Genomic DNA, 23301 nt, shown 5'->3' with positions numbered 1-23301 from the left:
CTGTCTCTCAGCTTACACTTTTCTACCCTGTTCTCTGTAGTTTTCTATCTCACACATATGCACTAGAGAGCTCCTGAAAATCAGATTGTTTGCAGCTATGTAGTAGTGGATTTTGGCACACCTGTGTGATTTTATTTATTTTTATTTCTTTATTTTGTGAGAGCTTAGTGCACAGTGTTTCTAAAAGGATAATGCCCAATCATTGACTTCAGCAGAAATTGCATGTATAGAACATTTCTGAAGGTCTGATCGTGAAGTGCTTAGGTTTAGAGGTTCTGTTTGATGTAGTAAAAAAAGAAAAATGGTAATGAAGAAAAGATTGAATAGGAGGTACAATTGGAAAGACTGACTGGGTTGCATGGTCTTTAGCTGCTGTCATGTTATGTGTTGCTCTTTCGCAACACCTCAAAACTCAAGCGGACCACGCCCTCTTTAAGAAGTTGTTGAAGACATACTTCTTTGCCAAGACCTACCCCTCACTTTATACCGCTGACTGATACGCCCCCTCCTGTCTCTTACCCCGCTAGTTTACCCTGTTAGATGTTTTTCCCCCTGCTTACTCCTTGTTAACTTTTCTAAGCTTCCTATTCTGTAATTTTTTTTTATTTTATGTTTTGTAAGCCACATTGTGCCTGCATGAGTGGGAAAATGTGGGATATAAGCGAACAATAAATAAATAAATATGGAGCAGCAGCCTCGGCTGTTGTGATATATAGCCTAAGAGGTGTTCAGAGGCAGATTGCTCAGCAGTGAGGCCATCTTGTCTAAAGTTTGTAGCTTAGTGGTTAGTGCAGTGGACTTTGATCCTGGGGAACTGAGTTCAATTCCCACTGCAGCTCCTTGTGACTCAGGGCAAGTCACTTAACCCTCCATTGCCCCTTGTAGAAAAATAAGTACCTGAATATATGTAAACCGCTTTGAATGTAGTTGCAAAAACCTCAGGCAGTATATCAAGTCCCATTTCCCTTTCCCTTCCCTAAATATTTAGAAAATGTGGATGCCAACCAAGACTTTTAGGAGCCAGGGTTGTTTTTACTTCTTTAATATTTTTGTATAGGTTTTATTTTTTGGCACTCATTTTATTCTTTTTATTTTGCTCTTTTCAAGTTTATTTCAAGCTTATTTGTATTTTACTACCTCGCCCATCGGGAACGCCATCTGAGTGGCTTTTAAGGTAATAAAAGGATAGCATCATAGAAAGACAGATATGACAAAAGTGGGAAGGAGGGGAGAACTGCAATAATGATAGGATGTGGGGGGGGGGGGGGTACACACGAGGGGTAATTGTGTTGCCAGAATGTTCTGCTTCCAGTGCTTACTGGAAGAGGGGTTAAGGCTTAATGAAAGGCATCTGTGAAAATTTTCTGATCAGCCTTAAACTAATCTAAGGATGTCTGTAGCCTTAGGTGCTCTGGTAGATTATTCCAGAGCTCAGGATCTTGTACTGAGAAAATGGAGCATCTGATGTCATACACTTGTTCTCTGAAAGTAGGGACTGTCAACGATGTGTCTGAAGATCTGAGTGATCTTGAGGGTATATAGGGTGTCAGCAGTCAAGGAAAAAATCTGGTTTCTCTGTGGTACTAATTTTGAAGACTAGGAGTACTAATTTGTAGGTTATATGGTGAGAGAGAGGCAATCAATGAGAAGCCTTCAGAAGCGTCGCATGATCATATTTGCTCTCTCATTCCTCTGGATTATGTTTCCTTCTCCTTCCTCTCTCCTGCTGGTCTCCCCCATTTCTCTTATCCAGCCTTTCCCATTCCCAGTACTTTTGCGTGTCTAACTACTCTTGCCTTTTAGCCACATACCCTCCCTCCTCTGCCCCCCTCCCCTGCTTTTCACTCAAGCCAGTGTCTTCCCTACAGCTCTTGTTGGCCTGGTCCCAGCCTAGCGGTAGCATTGGAAGTAGTAGCTCTCCTTGGTTTAGGCCTGACTGCATCATGTCTTTTGCCCAGGCTGGTGCCAGGTGTGGTATTAAAACCCCGGAAGCTGCAGTGCTCTGGTGCTTATAACAGCCTTGGCAGTAAGCCTTGTAAAGGTTTCTGACTTGGAAACATCCCCCTCCTGCTTTTGGGCTTCCAGATGAATCAGATGTGACCCATACTTTGGGGTTTTCCTATATTTTTGCTCCCCTTTTATATAGGCCCAGCTTTCCAGTGACAGTCCTTCAGCTGAGAGGCATAGACCATGGCTCCCTCAAGACACGTCTGCTCTTAGCCAGTAAGTATCACAGTTGCACAGTATGTGAAAACTGCCACTTCAGTACCCCCAGCATGGCTAGCCTGAGGAGCAGAAACCCAGGTTCAAGAATCAAGCATAGGCTTCTCATACGGGAGCATACTGTACTGAAACTGAACCAGTGGACAGGCCTCGTACCCCTTATATTAAGAGTGAAAACTATATTCTGTGCACTGGGCTCCATGGAACACCGCTTTGCAAAAGAGTACATTTTTAAAATCTGGTGGTTGTAGCAGAGAGCGATGTAACCCTGGCTCAGCGCCCTTTCTCTCCACTGCTCCTCATAAATCCTATTCAGATTAATGCATGGCCGAATTGAAGATGAAGATCTGCGTCTTCACTAGGAAATGGCAGAATCAGCTAATCTGATTTGGACGATGCGACCTTTCAGATGATGTCTCTGTTCAGATCTGCCTATTTATTTTTCGCTGAGAGAAAGAGTATCAAGCTAGCTGCAAATATATTAAGCTAGGCCTGTAAACAGGTATAACTGCAACCTGTTTTCTGAACCTTCTGTCAATGCATTAAAGCAGATTAACATGCTAACTGTGCTCCTCTATTAACCTTATCAATATGGTATGATTGTTTCACAACCCATGAGTGAACTAGTTTGCAAAACAATCTGAGAATAACCACTCTCATTCCATGCTTCCCCTGCCCCCCCCCCCCCCCCCCCCCCCCCGCACCCCCATACACACTCAAGGCATTGTTTTATCCTTTCACTGTTGTAAACACTGTTTGCTAAGCACTTAAGTCCAGGTATTTACTAGTGGACCAGAGGCCTGTCTTCAGTTCCAAAGTCTCCTTGGCTGGAGGTGAGGGAACAGAGATTTGTGCTCATGGTCACTGCTTTACCCTGATAAAAAAAAAAAAAAAAAAAAAACTTTTTTAACAAGTCAACCAATCTCAAATCCTGCCCTGCTGGCAGCTTAAGAAGAAAGTTTTAGATCCAGTGCAGCATGGCCTGTTCCACAATAGGGAGTTCCTTGACTTAGTCTTCCTAGAAGTCTTAATTGGCAGTGTGAGCACCTGAGGACCCTTGGTGTCATGCAACAGGTTGCTGTAGATGGTCTTTGCCAGCTGCACTCTTGCTGGGCTCATCAGTCTGTGCATCATTGCCCTTAAGAGAGGGGCACCAGAGAGGGAGCAAGCTGAGAAGAGCATGACTGCTGAGGAAAACCAACATTGAGCACACGAGAGGCTTTCAGCAGTTTTTAAACTGTATAATTTGAGGGCTTGTGTTAGCTAAGTTTCAACATTGTATTTTTAAGTTGAATTTAGTGTGTGTGTGTTTAATTTATATGCTATTTTGTTATAAACTGCTTTAAAACTTATAGTAAAAGATGGTATATCAAATCAATAAAATACATCAAATCAACCTGATGAGAGAGTCCCGGAAGAGAAAAGCCCAGCCCTGTCAAATCTAAAGCCCTGGAGGTCCGGTGGACCCCCCCCCCCCCCCACGAGATATAAACCCTCTCCCCTGACATATACAACCCTAGTGGTCCAGTAGGACCCTTTCCCAGGACCCTGACCTAATCTCCCCCCCCCCCCCAACACCGCAGGCTAGTCCTGGTGGTTTAGCGGTGGACCCTCAACCACCGCCTACCTTCTAGAAGGAGGAAGGACTAGAGCTCCCTCCCTCCTATGGGCACCATCTCAAAATGGCAGTGCTCCACCCAGGGCATCCTGGGGGGGGGGGGGACAAGGGTCCCATTGAACCACAAGGGTTGTATTTAATTTCAGGGGGTCTACTGGACCTCCAGGCCCGTACGTGCGTGGAGGGGGTTGGGTTCTGGGATCCACCTTATGTGTTTTGGGGGGGGGGGGGGTCTGGGGTTCAATGAACCTCCAGGGATGTGTGACAGCGTTTTTCCCCTGTTTGGGACAACCCTAGGGTTTGCTGTGGGAAGATCACCCGTTTTTGGCATGCTGCCCTTTGAGCATTGAGGAGAAATAGGGAACATAGTAACATAGTAAATGACGACAGATAAAGCCCTGTATGGGCCATCCATTGTGCCCAACAAGAATGAGCTGTTTAGAGTGCATTTGCTTTCAGAGCTCAGTGAGCTTGTTCTTTTCACGAGCTCAAAGGCTCTGAGCATTGTGCACCAGCAAATGCGGGTGCTATTCCGGCGCTAATGGTTTCTATCGCCCGCGTTTGCTTCTGAGCATCGGGGCCTCAGAGACCTTGTAGAAGGAGGACAATCAATGGGACTTACATTTCAATGATAGAGTAGATCAAATTGGAGGGGGTATTGGCTATATATGTTAAAGAGCAGCATGGAATCGTTATGGATAGAAATTCCTGTGTGAAGGGAAGGAGTTTTCTAAGTGGAGGAGTAGCCTAGTGGTTAGTGCAGTGGGCTTTGATCCTGGTGACATAAGTACATAAGTAGTGCCATACTGGAAAAGACCAAAGGTCCATCTAGCCCAGCATCCTGTCACCGACAGTGGCCAATCCAGGTCAAGGGCACCTGGCACGCTCCCCAAACGTAAAAACATTCCAGACAAGTTATACCTAAAAATGCGGAATTTTTCCAAGTCCATTTAATAGCGGTCTATGGACTTGTCCTTTAGGAATCTATCTAACCCCTTTTTAAACTCCGTCAAGCTAACCGCTCGTACCACGTTCTCCGGCAACGAATTCCAGAGTCTAATTACACGTTGGGTGAAGAAACATTTTCTCCGATTCGTTTTAAATTTACCACACTGTAGCTTCAACTCATGCCCTCTAGTCCTATTATTTTTGGATAGCGTGAACAGTCGCTTCACATCCACCCGATCCATTCCACTCATTATTTTGTACACTTCTATCATATCTCCCCTCAGCCGTCTCTTCTCCAAGCTGAAAAGCCCTAGCCTTCTCAGCCTCTCTTCATAGGAAAGTCGTCCCATCCCCACTATCATTTTCGTCGCCCTTCGCTGTACCTTTTCCAATTCTACTATATCTTTTTTGAGATACGGAGACCAGTACTGAACACAATACTCCAGGTGCGGTCGCACCATGGAGCGATACAACGGCATTATAACATCCGCACACCTGGACTCCATACCCTTCCTAATAACACCCAACATTCTATTTGCTTTCCTAGCCGCAGCAGCACACTGAGCAGAAGGTTTCAGCGTATCATCGACGACGACACCCAGATCCCTTTCTTGATCCGTAACTCCTAACGCGGAACCTTGCAAGACGTAGCTATAATTCGGGTTCCTCTTACCCACATGCATCACTTTGCACTTGTCAACATTGACCTGGGTTTGATTACCACTGCAGCTCCTTGTGACCTTGTGCAAGTCACTTAACCCTCCATTGTACCCAAGTACAAAAAAACCCCTAGGAACAGAGAAAGTACCTGCATGTAATGTGTATAGTACTGCATATGCCTCATAGTGCTATAGAAGTGATTAGTAGTACTAGGGCTGTACTACTGTTTGCCAGAACAGAACGAGCGGACAGATAAAATAAATGTTTACAGAAACCAGGAAAGCTGGCAAATTGGGCAACAGTATAATAATGAATGATTTCAATTACCCCCAGTATTGACTGGATAGATGTTAAATCAGGGAGTGCTAGAGAAGTAAAATTTGTAGTCGTAACAAATGACTGCTTCTTGGAGCAACTGTTCCAGGACAAACAAGAGGGGGAGCTATTTTAGATCTAGTCCTTAGTGGAATGCAGAGCATAGTATGATAGGTCACATTACTGGGTCTGCTGAGAAACAGTGATCACAACATGATCAAATTTGAGCTAATATTTGGAGTGAAGTCACAAAGGAAATCTGCTGTAGCAGCATTTAATTTTTGAAAGGGTATCTATGAGAAAAATGGTACTGGACATGGTTTTCAAGGAAAATGATGTGGAGAAACTGAAAAATCTCCGTGAACCTGAAAGGTATACTGAGCCAAATCAAAAAGTAGTAAATCACCTGGACTGCAAGGCATGCACCCAAGGGTACTAAAAGAACTCAAAATTGCTGATCTGCTGTTACTGATCTGTAACCTGTCATTAAAATTATCCATAGTATCTGAAAATTGGAAGGTGACTAGTGTAATGCTGATTTTTAAAAAGGGTTCCCGGGGTGATCTGGAAAATCATAGACTGATAAGCCTGACATCAGTACTGGGCAAAATATTGGAAACTATTATAAAAAATAAAATAAATATTATGGAACACATAGATAAACATGGTTTAATGGGATGGAGTCAGCCAAGGGAAGTCTTTCTTCATGAATGAACCAGTTGATGCAGTGTATCTAGATTTTCAGAAAGCTTTTGACATGTCCCTCATGAGAGACTCCCAAGAAAATTAGAGTTGTGTGATAGGACATAAGAACATAAGAATAGCCATACTGGGACAGACCAATGGTCCATCTAGCCCAGTATCCTGCTTCCAACAGTGGCCAGGTCAGAAGTACCTGGCAGAGACCCAAATAATAGTAAGATTCGATGCTACGGATCCCAAGAAAGTAGTGACTTTCCCAGGGGCTACCTCAGTAGTAGATTATGGATTTTTCCTCCTGGACTTTTAAACCCAGATACATTAACTGCTGTTACCACAACCTCCAGCAACAAGTTCCAGAGCTTAACTATTCGTTGAGCGAAAATAATATTTCCTCTTTTTTGTTTTAAAAGTATTACCATGTAACTTCATGTGTTTCCCCTCGTTGTAGTTCTTTTTGAAAGAATAAAATTTTTGATTCACTTTTACCTGTTCTACTCCACTCAGGATTTTGCAGACCTCCTTCAGCTGTCTCTTCTCCAAGTTGAAGAGACCTAACTTCTTAAACCTCTCCTCATAGGAGAGGAGTTCCATCTCCTAAATCGTTTTTGGTCACCCTTCTATGAACCTTTTGGTAAAACAGACAGGGAGAGAAGTTGGGAAGACTGTTCAGAGCCCTGCTTGGTTGCAATAGCTTTACCCTCCTCTGCACAGCTTATGCAGTGGCAGTAGGGATTCAGGTACAGTTCTTTAATCTCTGGGGGGACCCCTCCCCCTTTCAATCTTCATTTGATTTTGTTTGTACCTCGCTTCAAACTTCATTGCCGAAGCAAATAATCAAGGGAAAGAAATACATCTTGAATGGGGGACTGCTTTAGTGGGTTCACCCTGGGCCCTACATTCCCCCTAAATTAAGGCCTGCCCACATTGTTCTCTTATGGGTTAGGAATTGGTTATTGGACAGAAAACAGAGGGTAGGGTTAAATGGTCATTTTTCTCAATGGAGGAGGGTAAATAGTGGAGTGCCACTGGGATCTGTACTGGAACCGGTGCTATTTAACATATTTATAAGTGATTTGGAAATCAAAATGACAAATGATGTGATTAAATTTGCAGATGACACTAAACTATTCAAAGTTGTTAAAACACATGCGGTCAGTGAAGAATTGTAGGGAAAACTTAGGAAATTGGAAGACCGTCTAAATAGCAGATGAAATTTAATGTGGACAAATGCAAAGTGATGCGCTTTGGGAAAAATAATTTGAATCATAGTTACCTGATACTAGGGTCCACCTTGGGAGTCAGCACCCAAGAGAAAAATCTTTGTTTCATTGTAGGCAATACGCTGAAATCTGCTTAGTGCAGCAGTGGACAAAAAAGCAAACAGGATGCTAGGAATTATTAGGAAAAGGATGGTAAGACCAAGAATGCTATAATAACCTTGTTTCACTCCGTTGTGTGATCTCACCTTCACTATTGTGTTCAATTCTGGTCGCTGTATCTCAAAAAAGATATAACAGAATTAGAAATGTTTCAAAGAAGATTGACCAAAATGATAAAGGAGATAAAACTCCTCTTATGTGAGGAAAGGCTAAAGAGGTTAGGGCTGTAGGGAAGATACGATTGAGGTCTACAAAATCCTGAGTGGTGTAGAATGAGTAGAAGTGAATCAATTTTGTTTTTCTCTTTCATAAATTACGAAGACTAGAGGAGGTACTCAATGAAGTTACATGGAAATATGTTTAAATAGGAGGAAATATATTTTTCACTCGATGAATAGTTAAGCTGTGGAACTTGTTGCTGGAGGCTGTGGCAACAGCGGTTAGCATATCTAGGTTTAAAAAAAAAAAGGCTTGGACAAGTTCCTGGAGGAAAAGACCCATAGTTCTCCATTGACTTAGACATGGGGAAGCCATTGTTTGCCCTGGGATTGGTAGCATGGTATCTTGCTATTTGGGTTTCCGTCAAGTATGACCTGGATTGGCCACTGTTGGAAACAGGATACTGGGCTAGATGGACCATTGGTCTGACCCAGTATGGCTATTCTTATGTTCTTATGAGAGGGGAAGAGTGAAATTTACCTAAAGATGGCAGGTACAGATGACAGAAGTGGAAAATTTTGGGAAGTTTGAGAAAGGAGAGGAAAGTGGGAGGGTTTGGGAGGGGTGAGAGTGGGAGATGGAAAGCCGATGGGTGAGAAGTGAAAAGAAAGGAGACTGAGGACTGACAGGTGAAAGCAGGAGAAAATTAAGGATAAAACCAGAATGGAGAAACAGAGTAGAAAGTGAGAAAAAAAGATGAAAAGAAGACCAGTGAAGGAAGGGAAGAAGACAGGCGGAGAGAGAAAAAATGGAAGGGAAATTTTGAAAAAAAGATTTTAGAAGACTGACACAAGGAAAGTAGAAAATAGAATAGGATCAGCTCATTGAGAAAAATTAAAATTCCCAAACAACTAAGGGCCCTGTTTACTAAGACATGCTAGCGTTTTAGCACACGCTAATGTTAGAGAGACACGTATATTCCTGTGGGTGTCTCTAGTGTTAGTGCATGCTAGAAACAGTGTGCCTATAGTGCAGCTTAGTAAACAGCCTCGGGTAGAAAAGAAAAAAAACTGTTTTGAAACTTGGCAAGGGTTTCCACTTTAAATGTACATATATCCTATTTTTGTAGCACTCTGAGGAAGGGGCATTAACTAACTGGATAAAACAGGAAATCACGGGAAAATGTATTAGCTTGTTTTTGTATTTTGCAAAGTATGGGAGAAAATGCATTTCTGTTTCTCGTTTACCAGTATTGCACTGCTTTATAGAATTTGACTTTCTTGGAGGTCTCCATTTTATTTTTTTCTGTATTTTTGTGGTTTCCTATCAGGTTAGGGTCAGTCCATTTTCTTCATTTGTGACCAAGGTGAAATTCTGCTAGCACGTAGTGTCTGTGTAGGAATCTGTCCCAGTAGTAGGTATAATGGTGCTCTAGGACCTAGTGTATAGTGCTGTCTTTTTCATAGTTGACATTGCTGCAATTTGAATCCTGGGGTTTTAAAACTGTTATGGTGTGAGTTTTTATATATAGATACATTTTGTAGGACTTTTGTTATTTTGCAAACTGGCCCTTTTACTGGAGCAAGGGCTGCCAAAGATGGTTCCTGCTTCCCATGCTCAGGACCAGTGGTCTCCACATCCTGTAGAGTCATCACACAAGCAAAAACCTAACTGCTTTAAACAATGTGGTTGGAAGTGGAAGAGAGCATGTGCTGTTCCTGAGGTGATGATCGCAATCTGAGTATTTTTTGTCTGGTGAGTTGTAAGAGGAATTGCTCCATGGCTGGGGAATATGGAGTTTGTGATACAGAACTGGAGCTTCATGGTTTCTATTAAGATTCTGTCCAATCTGTAGAGAGTCCAGAGTTCACGCCCATATAGAAGAATTTGTTGAATGATGCTATGAATTATAATGGTGGTTTTACTGAGTAGTTGAAACTGGCTAAGTTATGTATAGAAGGCCCTGATGTCTTATATTGCTAGTTTAAAAGTAGAGGGGTGTGATGTGGTAGGCATGATGTGTGGAAATGTTGCTTTTGGCTTGCCCCCTCCCCCTTCCCTCACTGTTTCCACCCCAAATATTTCTGTCTAGGAGAACCACTGCATCTGTGACAAGACAGCAGCTTTCTCGTATTGGTGAAATCTGTCTGAAGCTATGCTAGGAACACTTCAGCAGTGGTCCCTGGAATTGGACTGATTGCCCACCCTGAGCAGTGTTTGAATGGGTGACTGAGAGATGTAAGGTGCCAAATCCCTTGAGCCATCTGGTATTCCCATAACTTTCTAGATAATCTCTTTCCACGTCAGTTGGACTCTGCACGTCTCCGAGTCTTGCTCAACATAGTTCAGTAATGATCAGAAGACTACAAATCGCATGTGTCTGGCACTGAGCAGGTCTTTTTTTTTTTTTTTTTCTTCTTAATCAGGAAGAGGAAGGCGAGCAATTTTAGTTTCCTGCCTGGCCTTTTTCCAAAGCAGTGTCTTGTCCCTGTGTCTGTTCATCATCTGTTTACAGGAATGATTTCTTCACTTCAGGTGAGGTTACATGGCATCAGCTTCCCTGTTTTTCAGCTTGGGGGCATAGATGTCAGCTCTGGCAGGTGCTTAAGCACCCCCAGTATAGAATATTTTTTCATGGGGTCCGGGGGGAGGGTACCTTGTTCAGTGTTGATTAGTCTCCCAATCATTTTGATAAGTTGGTAATTTTAATGTTTGTACTTTGTAGCTGATTTCCAGGGCAGGCCTTTACCAGGCTTTTGTTTTTATTATTTGCCTTTTATTATAATTACAGTTCATTTGTTCAGATTTCCTAGATTGCCTTTTCTAATGCCCAGGACCAAGCAGTTTACAATCTAAAGAATATTGAATATTTATTCACTCTTATCCTACTATTATCCAAAAACAAGTTTTGGTTCAAAGTGGCTTACAATTTACATTTTGGTAGAGTTGCAATAGTGTTGTGCAATGTGCAGAGGTCATCTACGGTTTGTGTGATTATTCATAGAGATTTTGAAGAGATAGATTTGAAAAGGTAGTAGTAGCTTTTGTGTTCCGTTGTAGAGTTTTGGTGATATTTATTCATAGAGTTTTTGAAAGAGATTTGAAAGGAAGCCGATATCTTTGTGATTAGCTATAGAATTTTTTGAAGAGGTAGGTTTTCATTTCTTATTTGAATTGGAGGAGACTAATGCTTCTTATGGTTTTTGGTATCAAGTTCCACCATTTGGAACCCAGGTATCTAAATCCTGCTGTGTAGGATACTTTCTCCGAGGACAAGCAGGCTGCTTGTTCTCACAGATGGGTGACGTCCACGGCAGCCCCTCCAATCGGAAACTTCACTAGCAAAGGCCTTTGCTAGTCCTCGCGCGCCCATGCGCACTGCGCATGCGCGGCCGTCTTCCCGCCCGAACCGGCTCGTGTTGGTCAGTCTTCTTTTGTCCGCGCTCGGTACGGTCGTGTTTGCGCCGTTCGCGCCCCTTAAGTTGACCCTCGCGCGTCTTTTTGACTTTTCGCTTTAAAAAAAAAAAAAAAAAGGGATTTCGGAAAAGGGCCTTTCGGTCTTTTCCCTTTCCCGTATTTCTAGTTTTTGGCCCCTGTTAAGTTTTCTTTCGTTTTCGGGGTAGGCCCTTTTGAGGCCTCGGGTCGAGTTTTTTCTCCCCTTCTTTTTGGTGCCTTACCGCAATTACGAGTTTTGATTTCGCCGGCGTGATTTTTCCGCCCATGTCATCGAAGTCTCCCAGCGGCTTGAAGTGCGCCCGGGTAATCTCGCTCACTGACAGGCACGCGTCGTGTCTTCAGTGTCTGGGGGCTGGGCACCGCCCGCAGGCCTGTAGTCTTTGCGCCCTTTTACAGAAAAGGACTCAGGAAGCGAGATTAGCCCAGTGGAACGTTTTGTTCTCGGGCTCTTCGTCGGCATCGGCACCGGGAGTATCGAGTGCATCAACGTCGACAGCGTCAAGACCTCCGCCCTCGGCCGCGACTGTATCGATTGCATCGAGGCATCGACCCTCTGCATCTTCGGGGCCGAGACATCGGAAGTCGGCGTTGGTGGTACCGGGACCTCCTCTAGTGCTGATGTCGTCGGACGGTGGTGCTTCGACTGGAGTGCAGGTGAGGGCTGTCCATTCCCCTGCTGGTGGCGGTGAGCCTTCGGGTGGGTCTCCCCCTACCCTGAGGGCTCCTGCGGTACAGCCCCCCCGAGACCGACCTTCGGCCTCGGCCCCGAGGAACCGACGGCTGGATTCTACGTCCTCGTCGGTACCGGGAAGCTCCGGTGACATGCTTCGTTTGAAAAAGTCAAAGAAGCATCGACACCGGTCTCCTTCCCGCGTCGGTACCGAGAGCTCTGGGTCACCGAGGGAGTCGGCACCCAGTAGGCATCGGCACCGGGAGGACCACTCACCCTCTGTGCAAGAGGTGTCGATGCGCTCCACCTTGGACAGCCCGGACCAGCCTCCACGCCTGGAACAGACTCTGACTTCGATACCTGCATCGGCTGCCATGTCTTTCTCCACAGCCGCTCTGCACGAGAGTCTCCGGCCCGTTCTTCCAAAGATCCTGGGAGAGCTGTTGCGCCCTTCCCCTCCGGTACCGGGGGTGCTTGCGCCACCGGTACCGTCGAGTGAGGCGCCGGCTGGCCCCTTGCCCGGGGTAAGGTCTCCGACATCGGTGCCGCTTGCGGTACCGACTGCGGTCTCCTCCCAGGAAGGCTCCCCGACGACGTCGGCGGAGGGAGCTTCGCCGGTGCGGGCGAGGGAGTCTACCTCTCAACGCTCACACCGTGGCCGTGGTTCCACGGAGTCGAGCCGGGTACGGCTTCAGACACAGGTTCGTGAACTTGTGTCTGATACCGATGGTGAGGCCTCGTGGGAGGAGGAGGAGGACATCAGGTATTTCTCTGACGAGGAGTCTGATGGCCTTCCTTCTGATCCCACTCCCTCCCCTGAAAGGCAGCTTTCTCCTCCCGAGAGTCTGTCTTTTGCGGCCTTTGTCCGGGAGATGTCTACGGCTATCCCCTTCCCGGTGGTTGTGGAGGACGAGCCCAGGGCTGAAATGTTTGAGCTCCTGGACTATCCTTCTCCACCTAAGGAAGCGTCCACAGTACCCATGCATCATGTCCTAAAAAAGACATTGCTGGCGAACTGGACCAAGCCTTTAAGTAATCCCCACATTCCCAAGAAGATCGAGTCCCAGTACCGGATCCATGGGGACCCAGAGCTGATGCGCACTCAGTTGCCTCACAACTCTGGAGTTGTGGATTTGGCCCTAAAGAAGGCTAAGAGTTCTAGGGATCATGCTTCGGTGCCCCCGGGCGAAGACTCTAGAACCTTAGACTCCTTTGGGAGGAAGGCCTACCATTCCTCTATGCTCGTGGCCAAAATTCAGTCTTACCAGCTCTACACGAGCATACACATGCGGAACAATGTGCGGCAGTTGGCGGGCTTGGTGGACAAGCTCCCTCCTGAGCAAGCCAAGCCATTTCAGGAGGTGGTCAGGCAGCTGAAGGCGTGCAGAAAATTCCTGGCCAGAGGGGTGTATGACACCTTTGATGTTGCGTCCAGGGCCGCTGCTCAAGATGTGGTGATGCGCAGACTCTCATGGCTGCGTGCCTCCAACCTGGAGAATAGGATCCAGCAGCGGATTGCGGACTCGCCTTGCTGTGCGGACAATATTTTTGGAGAGAAGGTCGAACAGGTGGTAGAGCAGCTCCACCAGCGGGATACCGCTTTCGACAAGTTCTCCCGCCGGCAGCCTTCAGCTTCTACCTCCACAGTCGGATCGGGCAGTCAGTGCTTCAGAATCTGTTCGGGGTTTAGAATCCAACTCCACCCCCCTAGGCCCATGTTTATTCTGTTCCAGGCTACACTCTCAGTTAGTTGGATAAATTGTTAGGTCAATCTCAGTTTTGTCCTCGCCGTTGCGAGGCCCAATTGACCATGTTTGTTGTTTTGAGTGAGCCTGGGGGCTAGGGATACCCCATCAGTGAGAACAAGCAGCCTGCTTGTCCTCGGAGAAAGCGAATGCTATATACCTTTAGAAGGTATTCTCCGAGGACAGCAGGCTGATTGTTCTCACAAACCCGCCCGCCTCCCCTTTGGAGTTGTGTCTTCCCTTGTCTTTGTCTTGCTACATATGGGACTGACGAACACGAGCCGGTTCGAGCGGGAAGACGGCCGCGCATGCACGGTGCGCATGGGCGCGCGAGGACTAGCAAAGGCCTTTGCTAGTGAAGTTTCCGATTGGAGGGGCTGCCGTGGACATCGCCCATCAGTGAGAACAATCAGCCTGCTGTCCTCGGAGAATACCTTCTACAGGTATGTAGCATTCGCTTTTTTGTAGATGGTGTTTTTGCAGTTAGGTAGATGTAGGAGTAGGTAGTTCCTGTTTTCTGGGCTGGCATTTCTCGAGGATAGTTCAGTCATATTAAGCATATATTCTGGTGCCATTCCGAATAGTATCTTGAAGATTAGGGTGGTCAGATTATGGTGCTCGCTTTGAAAAATATTCTTGCCTTGACTGGTAGCCAGTGTAGTGTTTTCAAGAAGTGAGGTTGCTCTTTCATATTTCCATTTATTGAAAATCAGTCTTGCTGCCTTGTTTTGGACTGCAGCAATTTTTGTGTGCTTTCCTTTCACCCTACTTATGCTGCATTGCAGTAGTCTAGGTTCAATGGTAACCTTGATTGGACCAGTATCCGGAAAGATTGTCTAAGGAAATGGTCTCATATTCTTCTCAGTTTCCATAGTGTCCTGAAGCATTTTGATGTTACTGCTGGTATTTGATTGTCCTGTGTTAGATGTTTGTCAAGAATGATTCCTAGTATTTGAAGTTGTTTCAATGTGGTGTGGTATGTTGGTTGATTGTGAATTTTTGGTAGGATGCCATATATTGGATAGAAAAGACAAGTACATTCATACAAAGCAACAGTATTTTTAAGCACATTTACTGCTTTGTGAATTTGCATTGTATTTCTTATTGTACTTTGCCATAGACAACCTCTAATTTTTTTTCTTAGATTGGGAAGGTTGCTTACTGTGTGTGTGGGTGTGGTTTTTGTTGTTTTTGGGGTTTATTTTTTTTAAATAATTGATCCCATGGTGCTTTGCATATCTATTGGCTTTTTGCCACGTTTTTATACATTGGTATAGTCTACTACAGTGGCGTACAAAGGGCAGAGTGCCCTGGGTGCAGATCATAAGGGGGTGTCTGGAGCCATTTGCTAACCCTAACCTTGGCTGGTTACTGCTTTCCCCACCACCATTCCCTCTAAGTGTGATCCCAAGCCATCAGTTCCATGGAATTCACACCTTCCTGCATTCTGTACCTCCACTGGGCTGCCTTCTGCTTTTTTCGCCTCCAGATTAGCAGCGACGGTGTCAAATAGTGGGTCTGCATTCTACATCCCGCTGCTGCCAATCCCGCCCCTTTAATGTAACTTCCCAGTTCCAGAGCAGAGCCAGCATTCCCAGGTAGTTGAATGCAAGCCCTGCAATTTATGATATTCTGTTTTTAACTTCTTTTGCTGCTGCTGCTAGTTTGGAGCACCAGCAGTATTGGTGTGGGGGGGGGGGGGGGGGGGGGGGGGGAGGGGACAGAGAAGAGAAGAGACTAATTTTAACATTTTTGATTAGCTTTCAGAGACCAAAACCCCCTTCCTCAGGTCAGGACAGAATATCTTAACAGCAGTGTGCTGTACTGACCTGAGGAACGAGGTTTTGGTCTCTGAAAGCTAATTGAAAATTGTATTAATCCAATAAAATAGTATTTTCCATTTTTGATTTATTTCTATTAAGTGGTGACTGGCATTTGTCAGATTTTTTTCAAATTACATCTGCCTTTTATATTTTGCACAGTACTAGGGGACATGCATCACTGTTTCTATGGTGTTGCATTGTATGCAGTCTGACTTCTTGGGAGGTTCAATTTAATTTTTGTGTGCATATTTCTATTTTTCGTTTGTGGTTACTTATTCTATACTGGATGAGGGTGTATCTGTGCTCTGTGTGTGCAAAAAAGACATGGTTTTCTGTTGGCATTGACTGTGCAAAATCTGTACTAATCTGGCTTGTTTAGTTTTACAATGGGTATATTGATGTTCTAGTGCTCACTGCAATGTTTAAAATGCTATCTTTGAACCCAAATCGGTGGAACCACTCCTAAACACCTATGAGAAATCAACTTGGAGTTTTTGGCTCCCATGGAGGTTACATTGAATACCATCTGGAAGGCGCAAGTAAAAAATTGATATAACAAATGATTCTACGTGAGCAAGAAGTGGTTATGATAATAGACCAGAAATTTTGAATAATAAAATGAATATTATTATTATAGATGATTAATATTGAGATTATTGTTTTTCCCAGAGTTCTGGGTATGACTCCTAAAGTTTTCCTCAGAAATATTTCCTCAAATTATTACTTTAAAAGGCGTGAAGTCTGTGAAAACGGATTACTTTAATCAGTGGGATTTGAATTAGAGACTTAAGTATTTATATTGTTAAATAACTTCTGGTTTTTAAAAGAGAGAGAATGTAATCAGATGTATTCTTTCTAACTAATATTGGACAATAAGTATGTTTTTCAATGAAATGATTTGACTATACACTGTATTGGCCTTGAAAAAGCCAACCAGATGATCAATGTGGAATAATGAATTAGATGAGTAATATCTGGGGACAATCAAGTTAATACGGGTTTTTTTTTTCTGTTTACTGTTTAATTGATCTCCTTATCTTGTTTCACTCTCCCTATTTAGTGGTCTAAGGAAGAGAATAGAATTACCTGACTGAAATAATTCCTACATATTACTTTCTCTGTATTTCCAGCAAGTTGTTTTATTGCTTGTAAAAATTTAAATGGTTATAAATAAAAAATTTTAAAAAAATGCTATCTTTTCCTAGGTACACCTTGTTGCATGATTCATGGATTATTACTAAAAATATTCATACAGAGGGAGGGGGTGTTTAAAAAAAAAATCAGCCCCAGGTGTCAAATATACTAGGTATGCCTCTGGTCTACTATCTCAGAGACATAGTATCCAGCTCTGTGGGTGCTTGAGCACTCCCAAAATTGAGCAAACTCCTTGACAGTGCCCAGGGAGAAATAATTTCTGTTGGGTTTAGCACTTCCAATCATTTTGAAAAGTTGGCTCCTGTGCTCCTTGCGTAGAAGTTACCCAGTTTGACTGGAGATTTTGAGACAGTTCTGGATTTCTGTCACCCCCATCCTGGTGCATTATGGGGTTTGCTGTAGTGATTCTAGTGAGCAGGATCAGGCACTGCAAATCCCACGCTGCTTTGGGATGCAAGTTCAAAATCAAAAGTGGAAAAAAGTCTCTAGCCTGGAACTGTGTTACTTGGCTCTCTGCTATCTTCCAGATTGTTAGGCTGCCTTTACTAATTTTAGTTTTAATGATGCTTCTTGGGGAAGATCCGGCTTGGTTGATGCCATGCCAGTATGAACAGTTGGTAAATGGGCTGCTGCATGCTGAGGAAGTATTGTTGTGATATGTTGGCAGAGACCTGCATCACTTTCTCATACAAAATGACTTGAGAAAGTTTGGGAGAATATTAGTAGGGAGCAGAAATTCAGGTTTGACGAATACCAGGGCTGCCTAGTTACCCAGTTCCAGGGGGCAAACATTTTGGCCAGTCCTGGGTTTTAAACATATCCCAAAGCAGTGTGGGATTTGTAGCCCCTGATCTATTGAAATCAATTCCTCAGGTCCCATAATGCATGAAGATGAGGTTGGCAGAAATCCTGGACTAGTCTAAGATCTCCCTGTTGGAGCTGGTAACTTGGAAGCTCTGCAAGACTGCGACCTCTTGATTGTGTGAAACTGTTGGTGCTGCCTGAAACATAGCCATAGAGAAGGCAGATAATGGGTGTTCAGGAGCTGATCATCTAGATAAAGCTGGAGCTACATTGCTTCTGGGGGGAGGGGGGAGGAGGGGACTAGGATTTCATACTGTAGTTGGGTCAGCTGCAGGTTGAACATTGATGACGGTTTGGTGTTTGGATTTCTGTTGATTTGTTGCTGCCTTTTTTTTTTTTTTTGTTCTTGCACATGTTTAATCTTTTTAATGCTGCAAATGGCGTCATGCAGTGCACAATAGTCTGTTCTCCATAGTCATTCTTTGCCATGTTAACCAGTTTTTTTCCCTTATGTCGGTTTTTTTTCTTTATATATTATTGAGGGCAAATATACCGCTTATATTCTTGACTCTAATTTATATTATCTAGTATACTTACATTTGTGATGGCCATTATGTTTTTGGTACTTTCATATACGTTTTTGTGACTTCTCTCATATATTATGGTATCTTTCTTTCTCCGAGGACAAGCAGGCTGCTTGTTCTCATATGTGGGTCGACGTCTGCGTCGGCCCAGGAAATGGAGCAAATTTTTGAAGCAAAAATAACTTCCTGCCCGTCGCGTGAGCGTGCCCCCCTTGTTCTTTTTCGTCTGCAATGAGGTAACAGGTTGTTTTCTGATCTCATTGTTTTTTGGGCCCTGGAACTAGAGACTGACGACTTTTTTGTCATTTTCTTAAAAACTATTACCCGTAGTTTCTTTTAGTTTTCAACCTGTTTTTAAGTTTCCTTTCTTTTTCAACGCGGCCGGCCTCCCTTTTTGTGCCCTTTGCTTTTTTGGCATGATCGTGTCGTTTGATTTCGCCGAAGCTGTTTTTCCGTCCATGTCATCGAGGACACCCAGCGGCTTCAAACATTGTACTCGGTGCAACCGGACCATCTCAGGTACCGATACCCACGCCTGGTGTATCCAGTTCCTTGGGCCTGACTATAGCCCAGCCGCTTGTAGTCTGTTTCTTCGTATGAAGAAACGGGCACAAGCATCTCGAGAAGCCCAACAAGAAACGCTTTTTGGGGCTTGGTCCAGTCCTTCAACGTCGACATCGGTTCCGAGGTCAGCGTCGTCGACATCGATAGGAGCATCGACTTTGGAAGGAGAGGTAATGGCTGCCCTGAGACCACCACATGCCGGGAGCAGTGAGGAGTCGAGTGGGTCTCCACCTGCCTCAAGGCCTCCTGTTATGCAGGCCCCGGCCCCGAGGAGACGTGAGGATTCCATGTCCTCATTGGTACCGAGGAGTCTCGATGACGAGCGTCGCACGAAGGCTAAGAAGCACCATCATCGTTCTCCTTCGACACACGGTGCCGGGATCTCCTGGGCGTCGAGAGTCAGCACCTGAAAAGCGTCTGTGTTGAGAGGACCACTCCCCCTCTAGGAGGTGCCGATGCGTTGATCTCGTGGCAGCCCGATACCTCCTTCTGAGCCTCGACAGATTCTGCCACCGGCTGCTCCACCAACCACGCAGCCTTTTCCGGTGGCGGCTCTCGATGAACGCATCCGGGCCCTGCTTCCAGAGCTTCTGGAGGGATTGCTGTGCCAGTCTGCTTCGGTGTCTGGGGTGCTTGTGCCTTCCATGCTGCCGGCTGTGGCAGCATCTGGCTCTTCCCCTGCAGAGAGGTCTCTGGGGCATCGACGTTGGCTGCCACCCAGGTTGACTCCCCTTCGACGTCAGTGGAGGAAGCTTCACCGCAGTCTAGGCGGGCGTGACTAGGCATCGAGGCAGCTCAGTCTCGGAGTGCCCTGAGGGAGGTCTTATCCAATATGGAAGAGGAGTGTTCGTGGGAATTGGAGGAAGACCCCAGGTACTTTTCTTCTGAAGAGTCCTTTAGGATTCCCTCTGACCCTTCCCCTCCACCAGAAAGGAGACTATCTCCACTGGAGAGTCTGTCTGGGAAATAGCTACGGCTATTCCTTTCCCTATGGAAGTTGAGGATGAGCCCAGGGCTGAGATGCTCGAGGTCTTGGGTTATCCTTCTCCACCTAGAGAGGCTGTGTCGGCTCCTCTACATAAGGTACTGAAGGAAGTCCTTATGCGGAACTGGTCGTTCCCTCTGGCCCTGTGATCCCGAAGAAAACTGAATCCCAGTATCTGATCCATGGTGAACCTGGATTGATGAGGTCTCAGTTACCCCACAGTTCCATGGTGTTGGACTCCGCCCTCAAGAGAGCCAAGAGTATTAGGGACTATGCCTTGGCACCCCCAGGCAGAGAAGCTAGGACTCTTGATTCTTTTGGGAGGAAAACGTATCAGGCCGCTATGCTCACTGCCAAAATTCAATCTTACCAGCTCTTCACGAGCATCCACTTATGGAACTCGGTGAGGCAACTATCCAGCTTGGTTGATGCACTCCCTCCGGAGCAGGCCTAGCCTTTTCGCCAGGTGATCAGGCAGCAGAAGGCGTGTTGAAAGTTCCTGGTCAGGGGTACGTTCGACACTTTTGATGTAGCATCCAGGATCGCTGCCCAAGGTATAGTGATGCGCAGACTTTCATGGCTGCGTGTCTCTGACCTGGATCATTCTATCCAGCAGCGGATGGCGGATGTTCCTTGCCGGGGGGATAACCTTTTTGGTGAGAAAGTAGAGGATCTAGTTGACCAGATCAAGAAGCACAATGATGCTGTGGATTCTCTCTCCCACTGGGCGTCTTCTGCTACTACCTTATCTAGGAGGTTTTTTGGAGGGAAGAGGAGTTCTCCCTATTCCTATGCTAGGCATAGGTGCACTCCTGTTTCTTGGCAGCCTGCCCAGGTTCAGTCCCAGCGCTCTCGTTCTCAGCGTGCACCTAAGGCCACTGCGGCTCCCCAGCAAAAGCAAGAGACGGGCTTTTGACTGGCTCCAGTTCAGCATAGCCTCAGTAAACATGTTCCTTACCGGACGACTTGCCGGTTGGGGGGGGAGGTTAATATTTTTTTCATCAAAGGTGGCTTCTTATAACCTCCGACCAGTGGGTTCTTCAAATTGTCCAGTTAGGATATGTCTTGTCTTTAAAGAAGGTGAGCCCTTAGGTCCCGCAAGGCCCCGAAGGACCTCAGAGGACAGCCATGCAACCCCAAGTCTTCACCCGCGGCGACCGCCGTTCACCGGGGGTTGAGCCCCCAGCTGCAGGCGGCCAACGGGAATTCCGGAACCGCGGGGTTGACGAACTGACCAAGTACCGGGGGAGGGCAGGTGGAAAACAGAGTAGTCCAACAACAGGCCACAGGTCAGGACAGGCGGCTAACAGCGTTGTCCACAAACAGGCAACAGGTCAGGGCAGGTGGCTAACAGAGTTGTCCAGAAACAGTCCAAAGGTCAAACCAGGAGAGCAAGGGAACGCACTGAAACAAGAACACACAAAGACTGGCCTTGGGAAACAGAACCTGAAGCAACGTCCTGTTTCAGCCCCGCTCCTTAAATACTGTCAGCATCCAACCGCCCAGCCCCAGCCGACATGGCCGGCCAATCGAAACCCGGCTACTGAAGAAATCCCTCTGGTTGGTTCCGTCCGGCCTCTCAGGCGGAGCTACAGCACCGGCATCCCAATCTGGTTCCTCTGAGGCGGAGCTTCGGGTTCCCGCGCCCGAATGTGGAGAAGACGCCAGCCATCGCGTCTCGGCACCATCCTCCCCGCTGGCGCAAGCACAGACCCCATAGCCGGCGACCGAGAGCCTGGAAGCCGCGATCGCCGGCCCACGGGCTCGGCCCCGGACAAGGCGGCCATCATCGCGGCCAGCCCTGGCTCTCAGCTGCGGCCTCAAGAAGGCCGGCTATTGCCGCAATGGACACCGGCTCGGCGCCGACTGCACCCGGAACCGGCACCCATCCGGGAAACCGTCGGGTAAGCCTTCTCTGGCTGCGGGTCCTTCCTCCCGGCCCTTGCTTCCCGCAGAGGAGCAGCCGGAGGGAGCGAGGGATGTGACAGGATACACCCTCAATCTGGAATCCAAGCCTCCAAATTGCCCTCTGGGAGCTCAGTCCTACAGCTCCCAGCACAAGCAGGTACTTGCAAAGGAACTCTCTGCCCTTCTATATGCCCAAGCGGTTGAATCCGTTCCACCAGGGGAAGAAGGGCTGGGATTCTATTCCAGGTACTTCCTTGTGCAAAAGAAAACGGGGATGCGTCCCATCCTAGACCTAAGGGCCTTGAACAAATTTCTTATCCGAGAAAAGTTCAGGATGGTTTCCCTCGGCACCCTTCTTCCCATGATTCAGGAAAACGATTGGCTATGCTCTCTGGACTTAAAGGATGCTTACACACATATCTTGATATTTCCAGCTCACAGGAAGTATCTACATTTTTGGCTGGGAACACAGCATTTTCAGTACCTTGTACTGCCTTTGGCTTGGCGTCTATGACCAGAGTGTTTACAAAATGCTTAGTTGTTGTGGCAGCGTTGCTATGCAGACTGGGAGTGCATGTGTTCCCTTATCTCGACGATTGGCTGGTGAAGAGCACCTCAAAGGAAGGTGCTCTGGAGTCCATGCAAATGATTATTCAGGTGCTGGAGCTACTGGGTGTCAGGTTCTCAGGTTCAGAGGCCGCGGGGCCGGGCGCTGGAGCAAACGTGAGCCCTTGGGCTGCTGACGAGGAGCGACAGCAGCAGGCAAAACCCACCAACCAACACTGGGCAAGCACACCGACACCGGCAGGGACTGCAGGCACCGCTCAGCGAGCCGGAACACACGGACTGGAATTCCCCGGACTGGAGGACACAGGACTGGAACCCCCCGGACTGGAACACTGGACTGGAATCCCCCGGACTGGAGGACACAGGACTGGAACACCGGACTGGAGCACACCGGACTGGTCCACACAGCTTCACCTGCACTTAGCTACTAAGCCCCCCAGGAGTTGAGCTCCTGGGTTCGAGTAGCCGGCAGGACTTACTGGATACCGGATGACACAGGGACCAGGACTGGAAACAGAAGTACTCCTAAACCTAAACTGATCTACGTGCTCCCAAGCCCTAAACCAGCAGGAGTGTGCCTAACAGTAAACTGACAAAAGGACTTCCTAAGCCCTATACTAACCAGGAGCTCCTAAGCCCTGCTCAAGAAGGGGACTTCCTAAGCCCTAAACTAACCGAGCAGGGAACTAAATACACAAGCTAACACAGGTGCTACTAAGCACCAAGCTACAAGCAGTGCTCTACAACTCTAAACTAACTAAGGTGCTCCTATGCACCAAACAACCAAAAGAGCTCCTAGCACTAAAAGGGAAGACAGGGAAGGTACAAGGAAAAAGCAGGAAAGCAAACACACGCTAGCAAAGGAGCTTCCTAAGCCCCCAAGCTACAGCAGTGCACCACCGCACTAACCTAACCCAGGTTCCACTAAGCACCAAGCTACTGACGTACTTCTCACAGTGAACTGAAGTGCCTCTAACAGCACCAAACCCAGAAGTACTTCTAACAGCAAAATATGTAGTGTTCCTAACAGCACCAA

General features: G+C 46.4%; 1 protein-coding gene across 1 annotated transcript in view; it reads left to right on the top strand.

The window, feature by feature from the left end:
* NDST1 (N-deacetylase and N-sulfotransferase 1) overlaps window positions 1-23301 on the top strand; it is a 229583-nt gene that overhangs the window by 63476 nt on the left and 142806 nt on the right. Inside the window, 1 exon segment of the mRNA XM_030212418.1 lies at window positions 2147-2223. The gene's annotated coding sequence lies outside the window, so the exon portion shown is untranslated.

Source organism: Microcaecilia unicolor, chromosome 8, assembly GCF_901765095.1.
Source record: "Microcaecilia unicolor chromosome 8, aMicUni1.1, whole genome shotgun sequence".
NCBI classification, from domain to species: Eukaryota; Metazoa; Chordata; class Amphibia; order Gymnophiona; family Siphonopidae; genus Microcaecilia; species Microcaecilia unicolor.
This window is presented reverse-complemented; position numbering and strand designations above follow the sequence as displayed.